The sequence below is a fragment of the Nelumbo nucifera genome, chromosome 6 (genome assembly GCF_055504915.1).
Source record: "Nelumbo nucifera cultivar China Antique chromosome 6, China Antique-T2T, whole genome shotgun sequence".
Taxonomy (NCBI): domain Eukaryota; kingdom Viridiplantae; phylum Streptophyta; class Magnoliopsida; order Proteales; family Nelumbonaceae; genus Nelumbo; species Nelumbo nucifera.
Genome location: NC_142654.1, coordinates 60,760,185 through 60,785,328, shown reverse-complemented (window position 1 = coordinate 60,785,328; position 25,144 = coordinate 60,760,185). Strand labels below are relative to the sequence as shown.

At 39.7% G+C, this 25,144-nt stretch overlaps 1 long non-coding RNA gene and 1 pseudogene across 3 annotated transcripts; both read right to left on the bottom strand.

Annotated features, from left to right (window-relative positions):
- Positions 1–2,048: 2,048 nt before the first annotated feature.
- On the bottom strand, positions 2,049–3,369 carry LOC148791102 (uncharacterized). Of its 2 annotated transcripts, none has more exons than XR_016077815.1 (3): positions 2,901–3,369; positions 2,480–2,719; positions 2,049–2,387 (listed from the first exon to the last, which is right to left on the bottom strand). It is a non-coding gene; the product is annotated as an uncharacterized LOC148791102 (long non-coding RNA). The 2 variants fall into 2 exon arrangements; XR_016077814.1 differs by having other exon boundaries at positions 2,867–3,366.
- Positions 3,370–19,274: 15,905 nt separating this feature from the next.
- On the bottom strand, positions 19,275–20,314 carry LOC104604376 (GDSL esterase/lipase EXL3 pseudogene; annotated as a pseudogene). The gene is made up of 3 exons (XR_016077109.1): positions 20,174–20,314; positions 19,778–20,011; positions 19,275–19,672 (listed from the first exon to the last, which is right to left on the bottom strand). The product of XR_016077109.1 is annotated as a GDSL esterase/lipase EXL3 pseudogene (transcript).
- Positions 20,315–25,144: the final 4,830 nt, after the last annotated feature.

Here is a 25,144-nt window from a genome sequence, read left to right as displayed (position 1 = left end):
GGTCTCCGGACTCCGGGTTGTCTGAATTTATCCTTCTGCTGTTTGGTTTTCCTGTTTAAACAGCCAACAATTTATTTTTTGAGGGGAGGAGCCACCATGATAACTTGTTATTGAGGTGTTCAGGCGTCGCTCATGCGTCACACTACTGCACAATGGGCCTGCTGCACCACCCTTTTATTAAAAACTTACAACCGATTAACCAACTTCATAAAAGTAGGAGGGTATTCATCAAAATTCATGAAGGGGGGGGGGGGGGGGGTTGTGATTGGTTAAAACCTCTCCGGTATCATGTTTTTCCGGCGTCATAAGTTCTTCTTAAGCTTAATTTGGAAAGAGTACAAATACAGACATGTACACTATAAATAGATATAAAATAATACAAAATACCAGGTTTTGCACTCTACATATTTGTATTTGTACTCCTTCCAAACTGAGTCTTGCTATCAGTTTGGAAGGAGTACAAATACATAAAAAGTAATACAAAATACAAGGTTTTACACCCTATATATTTGTCTTTGTACTCCTTCCAAACTGAGCCTCTTAGGCTCAATTTACAAAGAGTGCAAATACAAATATGCACAGTACAAATACATATAAAATACAAGGTTTTATACTCTATATATTTGTCTCTGTACTCCTTCCAAACTGAATCTCTTACGTTCAATTTAAAAAGAGTACAAATACAAATACAAATACATATAAAATAATACAAAATACAGACATGTACACTATACCAGGTTTTGTACATGTCTGTATTTTGTATTATTTTATATATATTTGTATTTGCATTCTTTTTAAATTGAGCGTAAGAGTACAGACATGTACACTATAAATAGATACAAAATAATACAAAATACCAGGTTTTGCACTCTACATATTTATATTTGTACTCCTTCCAAACTGAGCCTTAGAAAAACATACCAGCCAATGTTTTTAAACTGTATTAATTAGGATCGAGCTTGGAAAGCATCTTCGCTTTGTCCAGGAAGAATAATATTAATGAGGAGATGGGCTTCTGATGACGGTGGGATAATGATCTTTTTGTGTCTTTTGACAGTTGACACAATCTATGAATTTAGGTGTTTTAGTTGCCTGATCAATCGAAGTACGGTGATTCAAGCTTAAGAGTATCAATCCAAGTAACAAGGACTGAATATATATTACTCCCAATCCAAAATAACATGTGTTCTCCTCTCTGCTGCAACTACCATGTCAATGAACAATGATAAAATTGGCTAACCGGCTAGTTTAACCGAAAAACCGGTGAATCGGTCCCAGTTTCATGAAATTGCCTGGGTTATTAAATAATTGAAATTTTAAAAATCGTATAGTAAGACTTGAATTCATGAACCCTGATCAATGGTTCATCTCTTTATTTGTGTTAATTAATAATTTATTATTATATATATTACTTTATAAGATATGTATTTTAAAGAAAATTTAAATTAAGAGACTTGAACACTAAGCAGTTCCTTTAAAATGTAAGGAACTTATCATCCATCCGTACATCCACCATATAACTCATAGTAATATATACCTAATCATATATATCATATCATGATGGTTCGACCCCAATTGAACTAATTAATAATTTAGTTAGCCTATAAAGAGAAAGGATGACTCATTGATCCTGGCCTTTATTAATTATCTTACTATATAGTATATATAGTTTTTTTTTTTGAAAACCAAAGGCTGCTCAGATTACAAGAAAGAGACTCATCAAAATAGAACAATAAATTCAAAAGCAATGATTCTGAAACAACTAGTAGACTTGACAGCAACGACACAAAAGTAGAAAAATAGAAAACATATAAGAACACCTCTGCAAGCGAGATAAATATTGGCCGTTGTGAAATTGATTTTCAGCAACAATTTATTATAGAGGTAGTTGTGGAATAACAGAATTAAGGAGACTCATGTATATAAGTCGGTCAAGGTGTTTCCGATTTAAAAGGGTTTAATTCATTGCGAAGTATACTTACTTCTACCGTCCCTGTTCCACAGCATCCTCTGCTACTCGCTTCAAATCCTATTTAGTATTTACACAATAAATAAAAACTTAGTCATAAATATACTAATCAATCAATGAATTAAAATTCAAAACCCTAGCTATTTATGGTCATAAATATAACAAAATCCTGAGGTCTCTCAGTAATACTGATAGCAGGATTGTAGGCATCACTATAAGCCATCTTTGCTTGTGGAAGCTTGTTGTTGAGCGAAACCAGCTCCGGTTTCAGCTTAGCGTTGAATGTCTCTGCTACTTGGTTCACTTTCTTTACACACCCTGCCTGTCCTCCTCCAAATATGTTTCTCGCCGCCGGCACACACCCTACCGCCGGAGTGCTAAACACAGCAATTCTTCTTGCTCCGAGACCATAAAGTTCCTGATCAAATGTCGTCCATCCATCCTCAGCTCTTAATAATTATTAATCGAAATCTGTTCCTGTAAAATATTTACTGGATTGGAACAGCTTACTTGAAGGAACGCATGAAGCTGATTGGAGCAAGAGATCCGTGTAGGCAGGGACGTCGTATTTCGGTCTCCTCAACGGTGTCGCGAAATATGTTATCAGAAGATCATTTGTTCCAGCAGAAACAACGTATAGGCTCTGAGAGACGATGGTTGCACTCCTCTCCTCTCCTCTCCAACTAGTGTCTTCAGCTTCTCTTTATACTCTTTGAACAACTTCAATTGATCCGTAAACGATAACACTGACTAATAATTTGATAGAAGAAAAAAAGGGGAAAAATTAAGGAGAGAAAAGAAAATCAGGAAACTTGGGATTATTTGAAGGAATTGAACGAAGATAAAAACTAAAAAAGAGTTAGCGATGGTGAGTAGAAAAAAGAGGAGGGATGGTACCGATAGTTTAGGCGTGAGAGGATCATAAACTCACCTGACTTACACCCCTACACAAGAGTTCGGGTTGGACCTTGCACATCCTGTATGCTACAATGACTAAACATGGCCCACTTTACATCTCTAATGTCACCTTCTCTAATGCACTATGGGTGAATCATACATAGTCTTGAGGATGTCCACAGGGCCCGGGCCAGTTCCGAGACTATGTTTGAGGACTGGACTGACTGGTATGCAGGCTAGGCCATGACTGGGTTTAAACAAAGTTTAGGACCTAGATTGGGATGTAGAGTTGATGCATTGACTATGTTTGGTCTAAACAAGATGCCTTCATGACAAATTCACATTGGCGCCCCATCGCCCCACATGCACATCTTAAAGAATAATATGGCGTGAAAAGCCCGAGGGATGCACCCTGTAGGGCGCCAATGTGAACTCCGTGACTTGTTTTTGAAAAGGCACGTACATTGTTCCATAGCAACTCATGACACCAAAGCTCTATGGACAAAGGCCAACAACCATCAACAAAATTTATAAAACCACCTTTGAATGATCAACACATGGAGCTTCTGATTATCAATCTTCTCCCTTTGACATATAGGAGCGGATGGTTGTTTTTCCAGTAATTATATAGCATAATTACTGAAAGATTATATATATATATATATATATATATATTATGTCTTGATTTGAGAAGAATATAAATACAAATATTACAGTATAAATACATAATAAAACAATACAAGAATACAAGTTTTGCATTCTACATATTTGTATTTATACTCCTTCTAAACTGAACCTATATTAAACTGACCGATGGAATAAAGCTAGAAATACTTGTACTATATTAATGAAAATTAAAAGAAATTAAATGATACTACCAAACAAGTCTGAGCGGAGCCGTCCATTGCTACACCTTCGTGTTGCTCTTCCTCGCATAAATTCCCTTCCATATGGCGGGAAATTGCACTTTCCCAATGAGGCAAGATAGTTATTATTGCCTGTATCAAGAATTGAGTCTCCAAATACATAGACTGCAGGGACAGTTCCGTTCTTTTGAGTTTGGACGATGGCAGCTTGACTGAGGTGGGAAAGCAAAGGAATTAAAAGAGTGAGAAACTGGACCAAGAAACAAGTAGAAGGGAGATAATCCATTCTGAGACGATGTCAAAGAAGCTTGCTGTTTTAACGAAAGTGATGATGTTTTGTAGATGCATATTATATCATATATATATATATATATATATATATATACTATCATAGAGATAGGTCCACAAGTAGTTGGAACATTTAGAGACAGCTGGTATATATTTTCTCTTTCCTGATCCGTAGTCTGTACTTTGGTTTGAATAACAATTTGGTTCTTAAAAAATTAAATAAAAATATTATATATATACATAAAACTGAACTTAATTAGGTCGAATTCAGCTCAAAGCTCTGTTTTCGCCAAGCTGATTCAAGCTTTTCACGGGTCCAATTTGAATAGCTCACTGATCAGAGGTAATGTAGCTCCAAAAAAGTTCAAAATTAATCATGTGCAATGCCAACTCAATCAATATTGGTATTTAAGGCTTGTGCAACTGTTTTTGTACTTGTGTTTGAATTTAATCTAGAAGTCATCATATCAGCAGACAGTGCCTCAATAGTTATGTTGATAGTTATTTTTCTCTAATGTGCGGAAAACTTTTGTCTTTTTTTTTTTTCTCTCCTTGAACAATGTATTGACTAAATGGACCGGACGGTTGGTCTGAAAAAACTAGGATCCTATTTCATCCCAAAACCACTTTTTAGTAAGAAATTATTGATTTGATCAGCGAATCACTGATTTGAGTGGTTGAACCATCAAACTGGACAATGGTTGTGAGCATCCAAAAATGGCTCACTTTGCCACTTAGGTCGGAAATGGAGTTGCCACCCATCAGATTGAAAAATAGAGATGATGGAACATTTATGAATGATTTTTAAAAGTTTTGGCTCAATAATGACTCCTGCATCCTAAGACACCGGTCCAACCAGTCTGGATAGGTCTTGGATGGGAGAGGGAAGGGGTTAGGCACCCCTCTCCTGAGTCCAAAGGTGGGGCCCACATAGGATTCCAAACACAATCACAATTACATATTCATTTAATATATCAACAAACGCGGCAACAAAGAAAACAAACTACTTAGTACATAGACAAGAGGAATATCCTTTCTAACTACTTAAAATGAATGAACTGACTCAAACTATATCAAAATGAGACAAACAGATATTCGATTCACGCTGCACAACATAAAATGAGTAACCACAATCTAAAATGATGTCAATCAGCAATTAAAAGAACAAGAGACTAACAAGAGATAGCACTAATCAATCCTCCCTATTCAATGAGTGTGACTTCTTAGAAAAAAATGAACTAATTAACACCCAAAACATTGATTCAGAAAGAAAACAAAATGGCGATAAAAGCAGGGATTCTTCTTCTAAATTCAGTTAGAAAAACGACTATCCAAGTAAGTAGACAATGGATTTGTTTTGGTACCGAGAGATATAGAAATTAGATCAACCTGGTTTCTCTCCTCCCAGTTGTAGATGTAGAAAAAACCGATGAGAAAACAAATCTAGCATATAAAACCAGACATGGATGGAGCGGGAAGGAGTATTACCTGATTGAAAACGATCGATGGAGCAGGGTAGTTTAAGACTGTTTCGACTTCAGATTGTTATCTCTAGATAGCAAGAAACTCGTTGAGGAGTGATCAGACGATAAATAAGCAGGAAGTGACCTTTCGATTGCGATCCAAGCGACAAGGCTTTCGAGACTAAGGATTCGGCTGATTTGAGTGGGAAACGAAGGAAATCTCGTTGCTGAGGATGCTCTACCTTTGTCGAGAAAATGACAGGCTGAGTATAGAGGAGTGATTTTCCTCCTATTGTTTAGTGACAATGAGAGGAAGGCGGTGGGTAGTGCAGAGCTTCAGATTCTCTTTCTCACCGCCGCTTCTAGTGGTTCGAATGGGAGAAGATGATGAACAGCGCCGCTTTGCCGATCAAGGCGATATGGTCTGATGGAAGTGAGAGGAAGACGGAAGAGAGAAAAGATAGATGGAGTCTGAGCGAATTTTAAAAAATGGAGGGATAAGGAAAATGGGAGAAGAGGAGAAGAAGAAGGAGAAGATCAGGGAGAGAGGGAGGGGGAGATCCGAGGGCTTTCGGGGTGAAATTTGTTTTTTTTTTGGGTTTTTGGGTGTTTCAGAGAAGTCGGAATGGTCTAATCGGGTGTTTGGGGTGAATTGGAGGTTCAGACAGCGGACCGAGCAAAAATTGGGTGCTAACAATGGTTCTTGGCCATTTTCTGTTATTTTTAATTCTTTTTGTTAGAACGGGCCGTCTATTTGGACTAGACGGTCAAACCGTTCAAGTCAAGAACCAGCCCCAAAATGGTTCCTTGTCCGGTCCAGTTTTAAAAACCTTGGTATTGAGGAATGATTTAAAAGATTTACTTTGTACATAACATCACATCTAAGCAAAGGAGGCTGTTAAATATTCAATTAAATATTGATTATAACTCCACCCATTGGTCCCCTGTGTTTTCCTATATGTCTTCTATGAAATAATAGGGGACCAATCAAGAGTAAACACACTGGTTATACATATGTAAAATACATATCTTTTCTCTTTATTTGATAGATAGGGGTGGATTTGAGCTGAGCCAAGCTAGATAACTGGATACTCAAGGTCGGTTCACCAAAAAACATGAGGCTCAAGCTCGAATTTGGCTTGACTCAAAAACTCTTACTTTTGAGTAGTTTGATTAGCTCGAACTTGACTAGTCAAGTTCCCATAATATATATATATATATAGCCAAGCTTTATTGGGCTCAATTTTGAGTGAGTTGAATTGAATTTTTCATTAGTTAAACTTGAATAGCTCATGAAAAGCAAGATTGTGATTCGTGTTCACTCCTATTGATAGATAAGCTTGATTTAGTGAGTTGAATTGAACTTTTCATTAATTAAACTTGAATAACTCATGAAAAGCATGATTGTGATTTGTGTTCACTCCTATTGATAGATAAGCTTGATTTTGAGTGAGTTGAGTTGAACTTTTCATTAGTTAAACTTGAATAGCTCATGAAAAGCGTGTTTGGGGGTTTTTGACATTTTGAATGTTTATAGGTCTGTAGTGGAATTAAGAAATCTGCATTGGGCTTACCTGTGCTTTTCTGTTTTTAAAACCCCTTTAAAAGGGATAAATAAATTGTACTTCTCCTCAGAAATCTGAAGTACCCCCTAAAATTTATAGGGGTGGACTGAATAGTTATAACCCCTTTTTATAGGTATAATCACATCATATTTTATGATGGATGTGACAAGGCATGCTTTCTTGATTTTATGAAAATTTTTGAATGGTGGATGTATGAGGTGCCTTTAACAGCCACCATGTTAGTTGTACTTGTGCTACATGTCGAGGATATTGATGCTCTATCAAAAATTTTAACAAATCAATGATATGGTAGCATAGAATGAGTTTGACTTCAGTCCAGGCACCCTTAGTCGGGGTACGTTGCGCAATTGGAGGGTGCCACACATCCTCTAATTCGTGTAAACAGTTGAAGCATGCAAGGGATGCTTCATGCCGTTAGTTAAGAAAAACCCATTTTTTCGAGTACTCTCCTCTCCCTTGATAGTGGCGATGAATCAGCGGTGGATTGTCTCCTATTTCAGACCTCCACCTCTAGCCCCTCTCTCTCTCTCTCTTGTCTTCCCCTCCCTTTTCCTCTTCTTCTGTTCTCTGTTTTGTCATTATCGAGATCTGGAGCACTCCCCTATTCAAGATGAAGCACAACGATGGTAGAGCAGCAACAACACTTCGATCGGCTTTTATCCCTCCATCAGGAGGTGGCAGTGGCAAGTATGGTTTTCAAAATCAGATCGGATCGAAAGGTCAGACTAGAAAAACCGAGAACCGGTTAGGTGACTGGTTCCGTTTTTCCCCAAAATTGGATTTTCCCCAAAAACCGTTGAATTTGGTTAGCAAATCGCTAACCCGGGCAGTTAACCGTTTGAACTGTTCGAACAGTTTTGACAGTTTTTTATTTTTTTTTTAATTTTTTATTTTTTGTCAGAACGGGTTGACAGTTCAATCCGGGAACCAAACCCCTAACCGGTTTGTTCTCTGGGTCAATTTTAAAACCTTGGTGGCAAGCAGTGAGCCCAGGCCGAAATACAATCGGGACCAATAGTAGCAGCAGGAGTTAATAGCGACAACCCCATCCCATTTTCTGATCTGATTCACCTTAGTCGAGATTTACCATGCTCCTCTTTCATCATCGTCGGTCTAGTAAGTTAAATCGTCACTGGGTGGATGGGGGGCGGGAGAGAGGGAGAAGAGACCTGCGGTCATCGGTAATGGTTGCCGGATGGCGGTATCCGGTGATGATGGCTGCCATCCAAAACGATTAGGTTAGTTTTCATGGAAGAAGAAGAGATGCAAAGAAGACAATACCTGAGGTTGATTCGTCCACTGATGGTGGTTGTTTATTGTTGGCGGTAATGGATGTTAAGTCTCCACTAGACCTGTTTGTGGGCTGGGCCGGGCCGGGCTTGGGCCGGGCTTTGACTCTTTATTAATAGAAAAATGTTAGGCCCGAGCCCGAGCCCAACCCTGATAAAAAGCCCGAAGCCCGACCTAATAAAAGAAATTCAAAATTTTCCCTATTCAAATAGACATTATCTATTTTAATTCAGATGTTTTTTCCCCTATTTAAATGAACAATGGGCCTACAAGTGAATCAACAACCTTCTCAAATAAAAAAATTTATTCAAATGGACATCACATAGGGTTTTTACTTAGGTTTAACTATAGGTTGGGCCGGGTTTACTTAGGTTTAACTATAGGTCGGGCCGGGCCGGGCTATTTTGGCAAAGCCCGAGCCTGGCTCAAATTTTATGCGGGCTGGGATTTTTGGCCCGAGGTTAAGCCCACGGGCCAAAAAGCCTGTTCAAGCCCGTCCGGGGGTCGAGCCGGGCCGGGCCTGCCCGTCGGGCCACCCGGCCCATGAACAGGTCTAGTTACCACTAGGTGGATGAGGAGAGGAGAGGAGGGTAGTCGAAAAAAATGGGTTTTTCTTAATTAATGGCATGAAGCATCTTTACATGCTTCAACCGTTTACACAAATTGGAGGACGCATGGCGCACGCTCCAATTACACGAACGGAGCCCTGATTGAGGGTACTCGGATAAGAACGGTGCTCTTTATAATTGTAGGTACAATCACATGACATATTATGGTGGATTGCTAGGCCATTCCTTGGTTTTGTGAAAATTTTTGAATGATGGATGTATGAGATGGCTTTAACAACCACCATTTAGCTGAGGATATTGATGCTCTCTCAAAAAATTGACATATCAATTATATGGATGCACGAATTCTTAATAAATAGAAAATTATTCTTTGTTTTGACATATATGTTCCACATCTCTTTTTTATCTGTCAAAGAAAAACTTCATTAAAAATATTTACATCCAAATGGACCCTAAAAAATTCCGATTCCGATTTTGATCTTGTTTATAAACCAAACGGACCCTAAAAGATTTACTATACACATGTATCATCAGAAAGAATCAGAAAAAAGTTCTTGGTATTCATTTATTTCAGTGCCTTGATTTCCAAAATTAAAGCCAACCGTTCTGCTTCAATTAACTGATCTCTATGATACAGGCATATAAGATCCATCAGTCTATAGAATGATCTCTTCTGTGAAAGACTGTGTATATGTCCTTGTAATTGCTGATCCTTGAGTATGGATTGAGGATTTAGAGTGGCATTTTCATAAACTTTTTGTTTCAAGCTTCCCATATCAGCCTCAATAAAACAACTTTTAGCCATAGTTTCCTTAATCTTGGGCTTTTGATAGGACCTAGGAATTTTTTTTGCTGCCATTGTATTAGTTTTTCATAGAGCATCATGAGTTCTTCAGCCCATTAATGGTGTAGTTCCACTAAAAGTCTGAGCCATGGTTTAAAAAATGTTGTTGATTCAAACGGTTGGACCGTTTGACTTGATTAGCTAAAAAACATTGAAAAGATAAAAAAATGCTAACTCAGATGGTTTAACCACTGAACCGTTTGACTTCATCAGCAGTTCATGGGTTAATATCAGCATATTTTGAAATTTTAAATTTAAAAAATTTATCATTTTTTGTTTGAGAGACAAAACCCGACACTTCTATCAACATTTCTCTCTCTCTCTCTCTCTCCTACTCGATCCTAGTCTAAGCCCTTAATATTACTTGAATCCACCAGTCCCTAATATTACTTAAATCGACCGTAGGATCCAATGTCATAAATTACAACACATACATGCATTACAAGAGAGAGGGGGAGGGGGGGGGGTGTAAATTGTATTATATTTCTCAAACATTTGACGTCATGGGTCACCTTGTTCGACTTGAACGATTGAACCCAATCCATTTAATTTTATCTAATTGGGTCATTAATGGGTTGGTGGGTTAGGTGGATTACATTGAAATTCAACCAAACCAAACCCAATTCAATCCGCCCAATTGCCACCGCTATTCTTAAACATGTTAGGAGTGTGTTGCCTACTTCCATCCAGGCGACTGATCATATAATGGAGATCGTTTTAACTTCTCTAATAGCTCAAGTAGGAGCGCATTTGCTAGTAATTTGCATAGATCTCACGAATTGGTTTCTAACTTTCTTTGTTAATACAATACTTGAGGTTCAAATTTTATTGACTGCAACTCAATTATCGAGCCAGGTATAGATTGATTTCATTACCCATTTTCCATTTGATGCTTCTCATTGAAATGGTAACAATTAACAAAGCAAACTTTGATAAAAAAGCCAAACAACATCCGTTGCCCATGTTACTGGAGCCTAATCGGGATAGAATGGGTATAAAAAAGCAGCCCAAGAATCAGTGGACTGAAAAAGTACAACTCGCTAGTACTAGCCCACTAGAAGATCACTATAGATGGGCCCATTTTTGAACCACACAAAATACTTTTACAACAGCAAATTTGGGCCCAATATGTATTTACATGGTCGTGGCCTTGATGTAGTCGCTTTGTGTATGGATAACGGTAGCAACTTAGTAAATTAAGATAATCAAGATTCAAACCCTAACAAAGATGCAGAGACCCGCCAGAAGATAGCGTAGAAATGTTGGATTCCAATATATATTTGCAAATGTGGCAAATAATGCAATATCTAGGTACCCACCGGAGTTTACTATATGTTTCACTAGTTCAGGTCACTGAAGATGGATGCTTCCATCTTTGGATGTACAAGGTGGAAGTGCTTGGCCTAGTAGAATTTCGTAGATGTCGAGTTGGGACTTTGTGACAAAATTTTCACTCTTATTTGCATTTCGTTTCTTCCCCTCTCTTTCGATTTGAAATTAGCCCCCCACAAGATAGTTTCCCACAAGGTCCCACAGCACATTCCTGTTGTGTATTGGGAACATCTCCTGATGATATCTCATTATTTTTGATACTTATCATCGGAAGATGTTTCCAATATATGACGAAGATGTGCTGTGGGACATTGTGGGAAACTATCTTGTGGGGGGCTGATTTTGAACTCCTCTCTTTCCTTGATTTCCAAACCAAGGGCCAAAATCAGGTTATAAAACTCACAGTTGTTCGATGACTCGATCATTTATTTTTCTTAGCAATCTTTTTCAATTTGACAATTGAAAACTCCACCGTCAAACAGAAGGTTCAGGGATCTTAATGGAAATTGTGAACCATTGGCAATCTTTTTTTTTGATGGAGGTAACCCAATTCTTGATTGGTGGATAAGAGTTTCGAACTCTTACTGAAAATTGTGAACCATTGATGAACAAAAAATGTGGTTCCTTTTAGAAAAATAGAAATGAAAAAGTTTACAATAATAGTTTGATGCCCCCTATCCTGATTGATAGAGCTCTTAATCTTTTATGGATATGAAATCTTGTTTGGGAGGAGGGCCAGTTTCCTTTAAAAATTATGAGAAGACATGGTTGCCTATTCGGTGGAAGTGTTTTCATAACGCTCAGTTCGGAAAGAGTATAAATACAAATATGTACAGTATAAATATATATAAAAAATACAAAATACAAGGTTTTGCATTCTACATATTTGTATTTGTACTTCTTCCAAATTGAGTCTAAGGGTATTATCAAGATTAATTTTGATACCTTGTGTAGACTGAATGGCTTTTGTCCATTGTGTGCATTGCTAATAGGGATCATTTTGGAAGGTCCTTGATGTGAAAGTCTATTCTTGGTATAATTTCTATTAATTTCACTGAAGCCTGAGCTGTATGGGAAGCCCACAGTGATGTTCTCAATTTTTATGGTCCGCCAATTTTTATTGAGGGTGATTCCAAGCTCCTCATTGACTCTCTCCTAAAGATCGTGAGCCTAGCAATGCATTCATTGTCTTTGATTAATGTCACCGTTTTGGCGTTTTGATGGATCGGAATGTTATGTATCGTCATATCTGTCACAAAGCTAATCAGGCGGTAGATTGATCAATCCACGAGGCATTTATTGATCAGCCCCTTTCGATTTATCCAAAAAAAGGAAGTTTCAGGGGTTATTTGGGAGTGCTTATTGTATAAATAAGTGCTTATCCTAATAAATGATTACGTGTGTTTGATGAAAAAGAGCTGGTTTCAAATGAAAATAGCATAGGTATTTTGAAAATTGTGTGACAGGTCAAGATGGGCCAGAAGTGCAAGCCCATTGGGCTTGAAGCGTGTACAACAATAAGCATAGGTCTGTCCATCCATAAGTTTATTTAACTATAATGGGGGTAATGATGATTGAGCACTAGACCACATTGTCATGGGGCTAGTCGACGAGGCCCCGTGCGGCGCTCGATGGGGTCGAGAAAGCCACTGAATGCAAGCAACAACACACAAAAGGCAACAAGAAGGCACACAAATTAGTCAAAAAGCTACTTGTATTGCATTGATCGATGGTAAACACAAGCACACAGTTCAGTGTCGAGGGGATCTTGTGCTTAACTTTTACACACTATTGACTCACTCGACTACCTACCTCCCCTCATAGAGTACGTTAAGCTTTTGGGGGAAGTGATAATAAGAAACATCAACAAGGTAAAAAATCATACTACAAAATTATAATAATGCCATTGGCAATCCCCCCATACAAAACACATGCATTGTCCCACCCAAGACACACAGTTGGACACTTCGATGGCATGTTGTGGGCGTGGTGATGAAACTTGAAGGCGTGGCAAAATGGTCACTTGTGACATTATCCCCCACTCAATTCCGTCTTCGTCCTCGAAGACCAGCTTCAGCTTGTGGCTCAAACTTCTTGTTGGTGAAGGAAGGTTCTTCCAAGGCCCGGATAGGAGATTGGGTGGAAGGCTTTTGGATGTCCTTGATGGTGGGAAAACCTATGGCTAGTCCCTAAGCTAACTCCTTGCTTGGTTGCTTCAAGGTAGGATTTTGGACGTTCCCCGGTGGTGGTAGGAAAATTAGTGGCCAAGGCTGGGTCAAAATGATGGTTTGGATTTTTTGGGTATTGGTTCCCTTGCATTTTTGCCCAAGGATGGCTGCTCACCGTGCTACTACGTGGTTGGCTTGAGGAGGGGTGAGAATGTGATTCCTATATGGCTTGGGTGACACTCTCTCTCCTCGATGATTGAGGTAGTGGGTACGGCTACAATTGAAGTTGGCCTTGGGTCTTCTCTTGGGCCCATCAGTTGCAGGCGTATGCGACTTCTGTTGTGAAGGTGGCTTCTGCTGCTGTTGTTGGTGCTGTGGCGGTGTTGGCATTGACGCTGGCGCTGACTTCTTTCTGGAGTCGTTGCGATCACTTTTGTTGTAGATTTCTTTGCCATCCCTTGAGGTTGAGATTGGTGCTAGAATTGCAAGGCTGAGACTTACTTCTTCTTGGTACTGACTGTGGCGATCATGTTGACCATGCAAGGTGACTACTCGTCCAAAATCATCATTGTCAAGGTGAGGCGCCGATGCTGCTTTTGCCTATATCATGAAGTCCATTCGAAGGACAACATCGAAGTCATCCATGTGAATAATGGAGAGGTTAATCTCTCCATCCCAGGTGCCGAGTTGTAGTCTTATTTGGCGGGCCATGCCTTCAGTAGGTTTGGCACATGTGTTAACTGCTTTGAGCCAGCCTGGCTCTTTGGAGATGGCTAAACTAAGTCTCTTGGCCTCTACAATGGATATGAAGTTGTGAGTGCCCCCCGTGTCAACTAGGGCCCTAATTGGCCTCCCGCCAAGGGTTACATCAACTTACCTCATTCCTCTCTTAATTGAGGCAGGCTGTTTGGAGGTAGCCCCTTTCTTCATCATAGCATTGAAAAGTTGTAGGGCGCCCACTCTTGGCACCTATGTACTCCACTCCCTATCATTATGCTTGTCATCACTCAACTTGGCAATAAAGGCATTTAGCTTCTCCGCTTCGGGCAATGTCTTGTTAAGTGTTCCTCCCCACAAATGTAGCATGTAGGCAGACGAGTTGGTCTTCCTTGGTACTTGTTGTTGTAGGAGCTGCTGCGACTTCCTTGTGGGTGCTTTCCCTTCTGGTACTGTGCTGGTTGGTTATGGAAGGGCTGCTTCTCTCTCGGGGGACTTAGTTGTCCATTTCCCCCACTCAAATGTGCGGCATGTGGGCTGACTGGCTTGGTCTCTTCATCATCCGACAATCTCAATTCACTAAGTTGTTTGGCCATGGACATGGCAGAGGCAAGGTCTTGAACGTTGCGTCGTTGGAGCTCGAGCTCGGCTCAAGGCTTTAGGTCATCCGTGAAGTTGAACAATAGGTCTTTATCTAACATGTCGGTGACTTCTAATGTGAGATCAGAGAATTCCTTCACATACTTGTGGAGTGAGTCACCGTGCTTGAGGGATTTCTTCCTTCGGCGGGCAAGGAACTCCACATTCTCTGGATAGAACTGCCTCTTCAACTCTCCCTTAAAATCGGCCCATGAATGTATGGTGCACGTACCATGTCCTATGTCAACACACTTTATGTGCCACCACAGCGTAACTGTATCAGTTAAATACATTGTATATGTATGTACCTAAGTCCTTTCATCAACCACATTGGCTACAGCAAGGTATTGTTCCATTTGCCACAAGAAGTTGTCGAGCTCTCGTGCATTGCGAGTGCTCGAATAGGGAGTTGACTCTTGAATCTTGATGTAGGAAGGAGTGTGCAAGGCTGAGGTGCTGGCCGGGTTGGCAATTGCTCTTTTCATGATGGCGCACTCCCCCTTGATTTCATCAAGTTGAGCTTGGACATCAACGGAGGTGTTTAGGGCGTTGGCTCCCGAATCTTGATGTAGGAAGGAGTGTGCAAGGCTGAGGTGCTGGCTGGGTTGGCAATTGCTCTTTTCATGATGGCGCACTCTCCTTTGATTTCATCAAGTTGAGCTTGGACATCAACGGAGGTGTTTAGGGCGTTGGCTCCCGAATCTTGATGTAGGAAGGAGTGTGCAAGGCTGAGGTGCTGGCTGGGTTGGCAATTGCTCTTTTCATGATGGCGCACTCCCCCTTGATTTCATCAAGTTGAGCTTGGACATCAACAGAGATGTTTAGGGTAGACTTCAAAGCTGCCCATTCAGTCTTCATCTCATTCAGTTCGGCCTGAGTGGCCATTGATGTGGAGATGGTTCTTCTCCACGTTGCCCACTCTCTCTTCATCTCATTGAGTTGGGCTTGAAAGCTGTCAAGCTTGTCTTGGACATGCGAGTTGGATGAGCTTCCTTCTTATTGGCGCGCGGTGCTGCAGATTTTCTTGAGCGTGCCATTGAGTATGTCGCGGACCTCATCCATGACTCCGCTTAGGTGGCCTTCCACTTCCACCAGTGTATTCTCCATGGCTTCCATGTTTTGGTGTAGCTCGTCTACTGAATCTCACATCTCACCTACAGTAGCTTCGCAACGTAGCATGCACAAGTCAATGGTTGCATGCTTGTTGGTAGATTTCTCATGTTTGCTAGGCTTTGGTGCCTTGTCCTTGCCGATGTCGTCAGCGGGTGCATCGTCAGGCTCATGGGATGTGGAGAGTCCATGCTCGATCTCCTCCATGATGTCCCTGTTGTACTTCATACTGTCACTCACGTCGCGGGTCGAATGGATAGGAAGGAGCTCCTGCTCTGATACCAACTGTCACGGGGCTAGTCAACGAGGCCCCGTGCGGTGCTCGATGGGGTCAAGAAAGCCTACGAATGCAAGCAACAACACACAAAAGGCAATGAGAAGGCACACAAATTAGTCAAAAGGCTACTTGTATTGCATTAATTGATGGTAAGCACAAGCACACAGTTTAGTGTCGAGGGGATCTCGTGCTTAACCTTTACACGCTATTGACTCACTCGACTACTTACCTCCCCTCAAAGAGTATGTTAAGCTTTTGGGGGAATGACAATAAGAAACATAAAAAAGGTGAAAAATCATATTACAGAATTACAATAATGCCATTGGCAATCCCCCATACAAAATACATGCAATGTCCCACCCAAGACATACACTTGGACAATCTGATGGCATGCTGTGGGCGTGGTGATGGCACTTGAAGACGCAACAAAATGGTCACTTGTGACAACATGGTCAAACAAGCTTAGGTACCATCTCAAAAAACCGTTCAATCTAAAAGCTTAAGCTATTAAGTAAGATCTCTGAGTCGATTTTTATTTTCTTACCAAATGCAAACAAACACAACCATAGGATTTTTTTTTTCATATTGAAAATAAAAGAGAAGTAGGGCTTTTTATTCGATGGGTTTTTCCTATTTTGTTTTTCCTATGTTAAATTAGCAACTCAACCTATTTCTCACTTATACCATTATTTTATATCTTATACATTTGAAAAAATGAGAAAAGGGGATAAAACAGCAGACACAACCACGCCGTTTAATAACTTCACACATGACATCCCACGATTTTGCATTGTTAATGGAAGAGCACCTTGTCCTGTACCAAAAGCGAGTGAGAAATAGGTTTGACTGCTAGTTTGATATAAGAAAAACGAAAGAGTAAAAACCCATTGAAGAAAAGCTCTATCTAACTCCTTTAACCAAGACACAACCCTACATTGCAAAGCCTTGACCTGCGTGTACCTATTTTCATCGATAACATCCACCTCTCTGGTTTTGCAGATATATTTGGGAAATCTTTGACAGGCGAAGGCCTCAAACATAAGGAATGGCCATGAACAATTGACATAAAATAGAACCTCGGTTCATAGCCGCTTCAGCCCAAAACCATGATTAAGAAACTGGAAGATATGAGGAGAGGCAACCATGGGTCCATGACGTTAAATGACTTTGTACCATACATGTGAGATTTAAGTTTTGTGAGTGGCGGAGTGGTCATAGAAAACAAGTACTCCACCGGTCTTTAGACCAAGGTACTACAATTAATCAACAGTGCAACTCAGCCATGCATGTTCTGCCTCTGACACTTTTGCTCACATTCAAATTTATGGTTGATCTAGACGGTTAGACCGTTCGGCCTAAGAACCATTCAAGCAATTAGGGGTGGATTCGAGTCAAGTCGAGTCGAATACTTGGTTATTTGAGTTTGGCTTGTAGGAATAGTATCAGGCATGAGCTAATAAAAATTATTTATTTAATACAAGGCTCGCAAGCCTCACGAGTTAAGTTTCATTGGGCTCAAGCTCGGCTCGATTAGCAAATTAGCCTATATATTGGGCTCGAATTCAGCTCGAAGCTTGATTTAAACCGAGTCAAATAGCTTGTAAAAAGTTCAGCTCGTGGCCACCCTTATAGGCAACCGATTCCGTTTTATACCCAAAACTCGATCCCTGGCCAAAAACCGGTTCCAAGTTGTTTCCTAAAACATTGTTCAAATCAGCCTTTAACCGAGTGCCTGTTTGTCAAGTCTTTTACAGAAGATCTATTACAAGATCTGATAGTTAAAAGACAGGATGAGCTTTTGCAAATAGATCTTGGAAGACTAAAGACTGTTTGGTTGAATTTTTTTTCATAGATCTTAGGAAAGACCATTAAAGCTAGAAGACCGTTTGGTAATATGATGAAAATATATGTATTATGTATATATGAGTGTCTTGTGTGTGGGCCAACAAACCTTTCATTTAATATGTAGGACCTACATACATTTTCTAAGGTGGGCCCCACATACCATTGGTAGACATTTATGTGGGGCCCACATACATTTTATAAGGTGGGTTTGACATACCATTGGTGGGCATGCATGTTTGGTCCATGTGTGAACATGTATGTGGGGCCCACATATATTTTTCAAGGTGGGCCCCACACTATTGGTGAAAATGTATGTGGGGCCCACATACATTTTACAAGGTGGGTTTGACATATCACTAGTGGACATGCATGTGAGGTCCATGTGTGGACATGTATGTGGGGCTCACATACATTTATATGGGTACCACATACATTTTTCAAGGTGGGTCCCACATACCATTGGTGGACATGTATGTAGGGTCCATATATCGACACGTTGTGGGGCCCACATACATTTTACAAGATGGGTCCCACATGCCATTGGTGGACATGCATGTGGGTCCATGTGTGGACATGTACGTGGGCCCACATACATTTTTCAAGGTAAGCCCTACATAATATCTAATTTGGGCCCACATACATTTTTGCAAGGTGGGCCCCACATACTATTGGTAGGTCCCACTTACACCTTCAAATAGTTTATGAGAAAACGGTGTAATATTCTCAGCACCAATGCCTAGAGGTGTAAAGTGGTTTGTGCCGGGCTGGCATGGCACGACCCGTGTGTGGCTTGCACAAAGTGCAAGTTGTGTCGTGTTGGCCTGTGGGCCGTTATGGGTCGTGCCGCCCTCTTCGATGAAAAATTTGGGGGTCAACCTGGCACGACCCACGGTTGAGGCTCGTTCAGGCCTGTGCCATGCCGTGCCGTGATGCGGGCCAGGCTGTCCCATGGGCCGAGCCTTGGGCCAGGTTGGCCATGCATTGGGCCAAAGCTATTTCTTTAAAAAAATTGATAAAAAACTTAAAATTTTAATTTTATATGAATTTTGTGTATACAATTGCTTATATATACAATAATTAAATAAATTAGTATAATAAAATTAAAGAAATTATTTATTTTATTAATATATTATATACTATATATTATTATATAAATATATAATTTATATAATAATATATAATAAAATATATATAAACATATATATATATATATATATATATATATATATATAATATAAATATATACAAAATATATATTTGGGCCATGTCAGGCCGTGCCATGGGCTGGGCCATGCCGGTCCGTGGACCTAAAACCATAGGCCCAGTACGGCCCGCATGATTGTGCCGGGCCTGGCATGGCCCACAGACCGTCATGCCGAATTTGTCCAAATTCGTGCCCGTACGGCCCGATTTACACCTCTACCAATGCCGAACACCTACTTATTATATTTCTTTTTTAAAAAATGTCCAATCAAACATTGAGTGTTTCTTTCAAGAAAACACTCATCAGTTCCAAATACCTACTATATATGAAACAATTTAAAAGAATCGATTACCATAATCGTGAGGCTTTTGATTAAGACGGAGGAAAGGAAAGTAGACATCAATATAAGCCATCCTTGCTTGTGGAAACTTGTTGTTTAGCGAATCCAGCTTGGAATATAGCTTAGCGTTGAATATCTCTCCCGCTTGGTTCACACTCTTTACACACCCTCCCTGTCCTCCTCCAAATATGAATCTCGCCGTCGGCACACACCCTACCGCCGGAATGCTAAACACAGCAATCCTTCTTGCTCCGAGACCATACAGTTTCTGAATGTCATCCATCCTTGATTAATTTAATTAACTACATTATATTATTTTATTTGGGACTCGATCGAGAATCTTGTTCCTGTAAAATAAACTGGAGCTACTTACTTGAAGGAATGAAGAAGCTGATCGGAGCATGAGATCCGTGTAGGCCGGGACGTCGTATTTCTTTCTCCTCAACGGTGTCGTAAAATACGTTATCAGAAAATCATTGCTCCCTGCACAAACAACGTATAGGCTGTGGGAGATGATGGTTGCACTCCTCTCCTCTCCAACAAGCGTCTTCACCTTGTCTTTGTACTCCTTGAACAACTTCAATTGATCCGACAATGATAACACCGACTGATAATTTGATAGAAGAAGATAAAAAGAAGTAAAAGAGTTAATTTGGAAGAAAAGTATTAAGTGAAGGAGAGAAAAGAAAAATCAAGAAACTTGGGATTTGAAGGAATTGAATGAAGATAAAAAGAGGGATGATGATTAGGAAAAGGTGGAGGTTTATACCGATACTTTAGCCGTGAGAGGATCATAACCGGTGGAGCTCGAAGCGAAGCTTATGCCGGTGACTAGATCTTCAGGTTGCAGATTTGGATCAAGATAGGCGGGCAAAGTCTCCTTAATTCCTAATTTGCTAGGTGAAAATTTTTATGGAAAACGAATTCTCTTTCTTACAATAATATCGACGTCGAATGAGCATAAGAAAAATTAAAGAAAAGAAAGGAAGAAAAAATGGAAAATGGTTATTCAGAACACCCTAAGAATTCTTAGCCCCACAAGGTATATAGGTGTTTTAAAGTGGGAGTGTTTTTCATTTTGAATTGTGTAGGGTTGCAATGGAATTTAAAATTCTGCAGTGTGGTGCAGTGTACTTTTTCGAAAAAAGGGAAATTTACGTTCGGCATGGCCTAATTATTAATCTCACACTTTGCTGGTCCGACTGTCCATGGGCCTCAAAACCCTATCTCAGTATGATACAATCTCATGAGAATTTGTCAAGCCTGGCCCACTTGCTACAATGACCGGGCTATACCTCCCCACAAGTAGCCTGACCCACTTTACAGTTCTAGTGCGAATTTATCAAATGCATTATGGATGAATATTAAACATAGTCTTGTAGAGGTCCACAAGGCCGAGTTCGCATCAGCGTTCCACGTGCCCCACAGCACATTCTAACTAAACCTGTTCATGGGCCAGGTGGCCCGACCTCCGGACGGGCTTGAACAGGCTTTTTGGCCCGCGGGCTTAACCTCGGGCCAAAAAGCCCGACCCGCATAAAATTCGAGCCGGGCTCGGGCTTTGCCAAAATAGCCCGGCCCGACCTATAGTTAAACCTAAGTAAACCCGGCCCGACCTATAGTTAAACCTAAGTAAAAACCCTATGTGATGTCTATTTGAATAAATTTTTTGATTTGAGAAGGTCATTGATTCACTTGTAGGCTCATTGTTCATTTAAATAGGGGAAAAAACATCTAAATTAAAATAAAAAATGTCCATTTGAATAGGGAAAATTTTGAATTTCTTTTATTAGGTCAGGCTTCGGGCTCGTGCTCGGGCTTCAGGCTTTTTATCAGGGCCGAGCTCGGGCCCAAGTTATAGGCCCGTTGGTCAGGTCGGGCTCGGGCCTAACAGTTTTCTGTTAATAAAGAGTCAAAGCCCGGCCCGAGCCCGGCCCGGCCCGGCCCATGAACAGGTCTAATTCTAACCATGTATTGGGAACATATCGCCATAACATATACATAAGATGTTTCTAATACATGGTGATATGTCTATGTGGGGCATCCTCTATGGGGCGCCAATCTGAATTCGACAAGACCAGGGCCGCCCGTGTGTAGGGCTGGGTCCGGGCCTATGTTTGAGGATTAGATTGACCGGTGTGCAAGCCCGGCCGTGACCGATTTTAAAAAATGTCAAGGACCTGGATTGGGATGTAGAGTCGATGCATGTAATGACTGTGTTTGGTCTAAACAAGACCCCTCCATGACTTAGTTTTAGATATTGTTGATGTCAACTTGGTTCATTGGCCATCGTTTTGGGGGAAAGCTGCCTTAAACTGGCTTCACCATATAATATAAGCCCATTAAAGGTTCTATCGACAAGAACCATCAACCATCAACAAAAGTTATAGAACCACATTTGAATGACTGATGCGCGCAGTCCAATAATCTCAGCCACCCAAATTCTGTACCGAGATCAATTGATTGATTCATGTTGTTCAAATAATGGTATACTTATAACACCAAATTAATAGTGATGGCAAATTTTCTTGTTCAGCCTCTCTCAATTATATATATTAAATATTGTTTATATTATATATATCAAAATATATTTAAAATTTTATTTATATTTAATTTTTGATGATTTGATGTATAACGCAAAAGAGTGAATGGTTATTTTTTCAATATATACAATTATATAGCATAGTTACTGAATGATATATAGAAATTATATTAAACCAATAAAGAGGAGATCAAATCAGTCCCCCACAACGTTCCACAGCACATCTCCACCGTATATATGGGAACATATCCCGATAATGATATCATCATTTTTGGTATTATCATCAGGAGATGTTCTTAATATACGGCGGGGATGTGATGTAAGACGTTGTGGGGGGCTGATTTGAACTCTAAAGAGAAAGCTAATTAATAAAGAGAAAAGAAATTAATTTAGTGATACTACCAAGTAAATCTGAGGGGAGCCGTCCATTGCTACACCTTCCTGTTGCTCTTCCACCCATAAAGTCCCTGCCATAGGGCGGGAAATTGCACTTTACCACAGAGAAAAGATAGTTATTATTGCCTGTATCAACAATTGAGTCTCCAAATACATAGACGGCCGGGACGGTTATGTTCTTCTGAGGTGGGACAAGAGCACCTTGACTGAGGTGGGAAAGAAAAGGAATTAAGAGTGTTAGGAACTGGCCCAAGAAACAAGGAGAAGGAATATAATCCATTATTGGATAAATAAGGTAGCCGCTTTAACCAAAATGATGATTTGTGGATGCCATGTTATATCATATATATAAATGGAAAATCCATGCTGTTTATAATAATTCCACGATTATAGAGGTAGGTGGTCCACAAGTAGTTGGGATATTTAACTTAGAGGCAATTGATAAGGACTGTTTATGAGTCTTACAATGGGGCAATGTGAAAGGTTATTCACTTTAATGTAAGTAGGTGAATAAAGGTTTAATGATAATTGACATGAGTGTTTCAATATGGTGCCACATGTAAGCAGTTAAGACTATTAATGATCTAATTAAATATTGAAATAACTCCCTCCATGTAATCCGTGTGTAAAATACATAAATCTCTTACCTTTTTACCTTTACTTTTTCATTTTGTCATTCTAGTAATTTATTTGATAGATAGGGGTGGATTTGAGTATAGTTAAGTCAAATATCTATCTATTCGAGTTCGGTTTGCCAAAAAATCCATGAGGTTCGAGCTCGATTCACACTAGAGACTTGAGTTTGAATTTAACTCAACTTAAAAGCTCATATGTTAGGGTTTGGATCAGTTCGAGCTCGACTGTGAGCCAATCTTTTTATAAAAAATAAAAATTATAGATATATAAAAAATAAAAATATTATATATAAACTCGATTAGGCTCTCGAGCCTCATGGGCCGAGTTTGGCTAGATTAGCAAACAAATCTTTATATTAGGCCCAAATTTGACTTGAAACTCGATTTTGACCAAGCTGAATTGGGCTTTAAATGAGCTAAACTTCAATAACTCATGAATATAATGCATTAGATTGATTAGGGATAGTGTGGCCCCACAAAATTCAAAATTTTTCATGTATATTGATGCACACATTTCCAGCTGTCAACGCCCAATTTTTGCTCAATAAGCCGTCTAAACCACAATCCACCCTAAATACTCGACCAAACCTTTCTAATCCCTTTGAAACACCAAAAAACCCAAAGAACATAAATTTTAGTCCCAAAGCCCCTGAATCTATCATTAAATATGCTTGATACCAATCCAATATCTTCGATTAACCACCATCTGCACCTCGATCCTTAGATTAGACACAACCATCAAATCCTAGACATCCTAAAATCCCCACCTATGGAATTTCAACTCAAGATTCCTCCATTTTCCCCTCCATCAAGACAAGATTACATTTAGCCCTCTTGTTGGCCTAAACACCTGCAATCCAAATCCTCTTGATCCTAACACCTTGGAACCAATTGGGCCATACAATTGAACTCTGAACATACTGTAAGTACATGTAGTTCACAATCACCGGGACTACGGTGGGAATGTCAAAAGAAAAACAGAGAACTCCCAACCTGGACACCTTTAAAATGGCACAACAATACTTTATCAAAGTAGTGTAAGGTCCACACACTTGCGATGAGCACAAAAAGCCATCCTACACTTGCAATGAGCATGAAGTGCCATCCGAGACCATCGATGAACATAAAACACCTCCCCAGACCTGAGATAAGCAATCAACGTCACCTGAGACTTGCGATGAACATAAAATGATGTCGCAAGAGCCCAATGCACTATCAACACCTTGCGATGAGCATGAAATGGAAACTCATACTATAACGAATGGAGGATAGACCCCAAGACTGACGACACCTACCTATGGGAGATTGGCATTCCCTCTGTTCATAGCCAGTTGTGACGAGGCACCTCATATTAAACAAAAAATTAGTGTAACAAAGAATAAATGTTTTCATTGATGGTAGAGATAAAATACAAATATAAAACCAACTCAGGAACGGAGTTGTTTTCTTGTTTGGTAGTGACTCGCCCCACAATGTGTCAACCCTTGATGTCATAGTTAAATAATAATAATAATAATAATTGAAACATGAAAATATACAAAAATGTAAAACATAAAAGAATTGTAGAAAACATTTGAGCACTTCTCAAAAATCATATATTCATCATATTAAACAAAAATAAATGCAACATATAAGAATAATTTTTATAGATATAGAAATATAAAAAATTGTAGAAAATTGTGGGAAAACATATTATATACTATCATCATTAAGGGTGCAACTTTGGCAGGTCCAACAAGAGACCAAGCTGACCCAATCTGAGTTTTTGCATGGGTTGGGCTTGAGCTTTTGAGCTGCAAGTTGGGCCTATTCCAAAAAGACTTGGGCCCGACCTAAACTTGGGATGGGCTTGGGTTGAGGCCTTGAGTATCCAGAGCCCGACCCAACAAAAAATCATACATATGTGTATTAGATTTTTATAAAATATTTTTTAACTACATATATGTGTGTATATGTATAAAGTATGTAAATGAAATTTATACAAATTTTCAATTAATTCTACTCTTAGATTGGGTTCTAAAGGATAAATCCCATTAAACAATGATTATGTAAAAATATATACATAAATTCCTTCAAATGTAACCAACCTGTCCAAGCATGATTAACACGACCTAGTGCAACTTGAGTTGTGTTCGATTATGCTCAGGTTGGGCCTGGGTTTATAAAC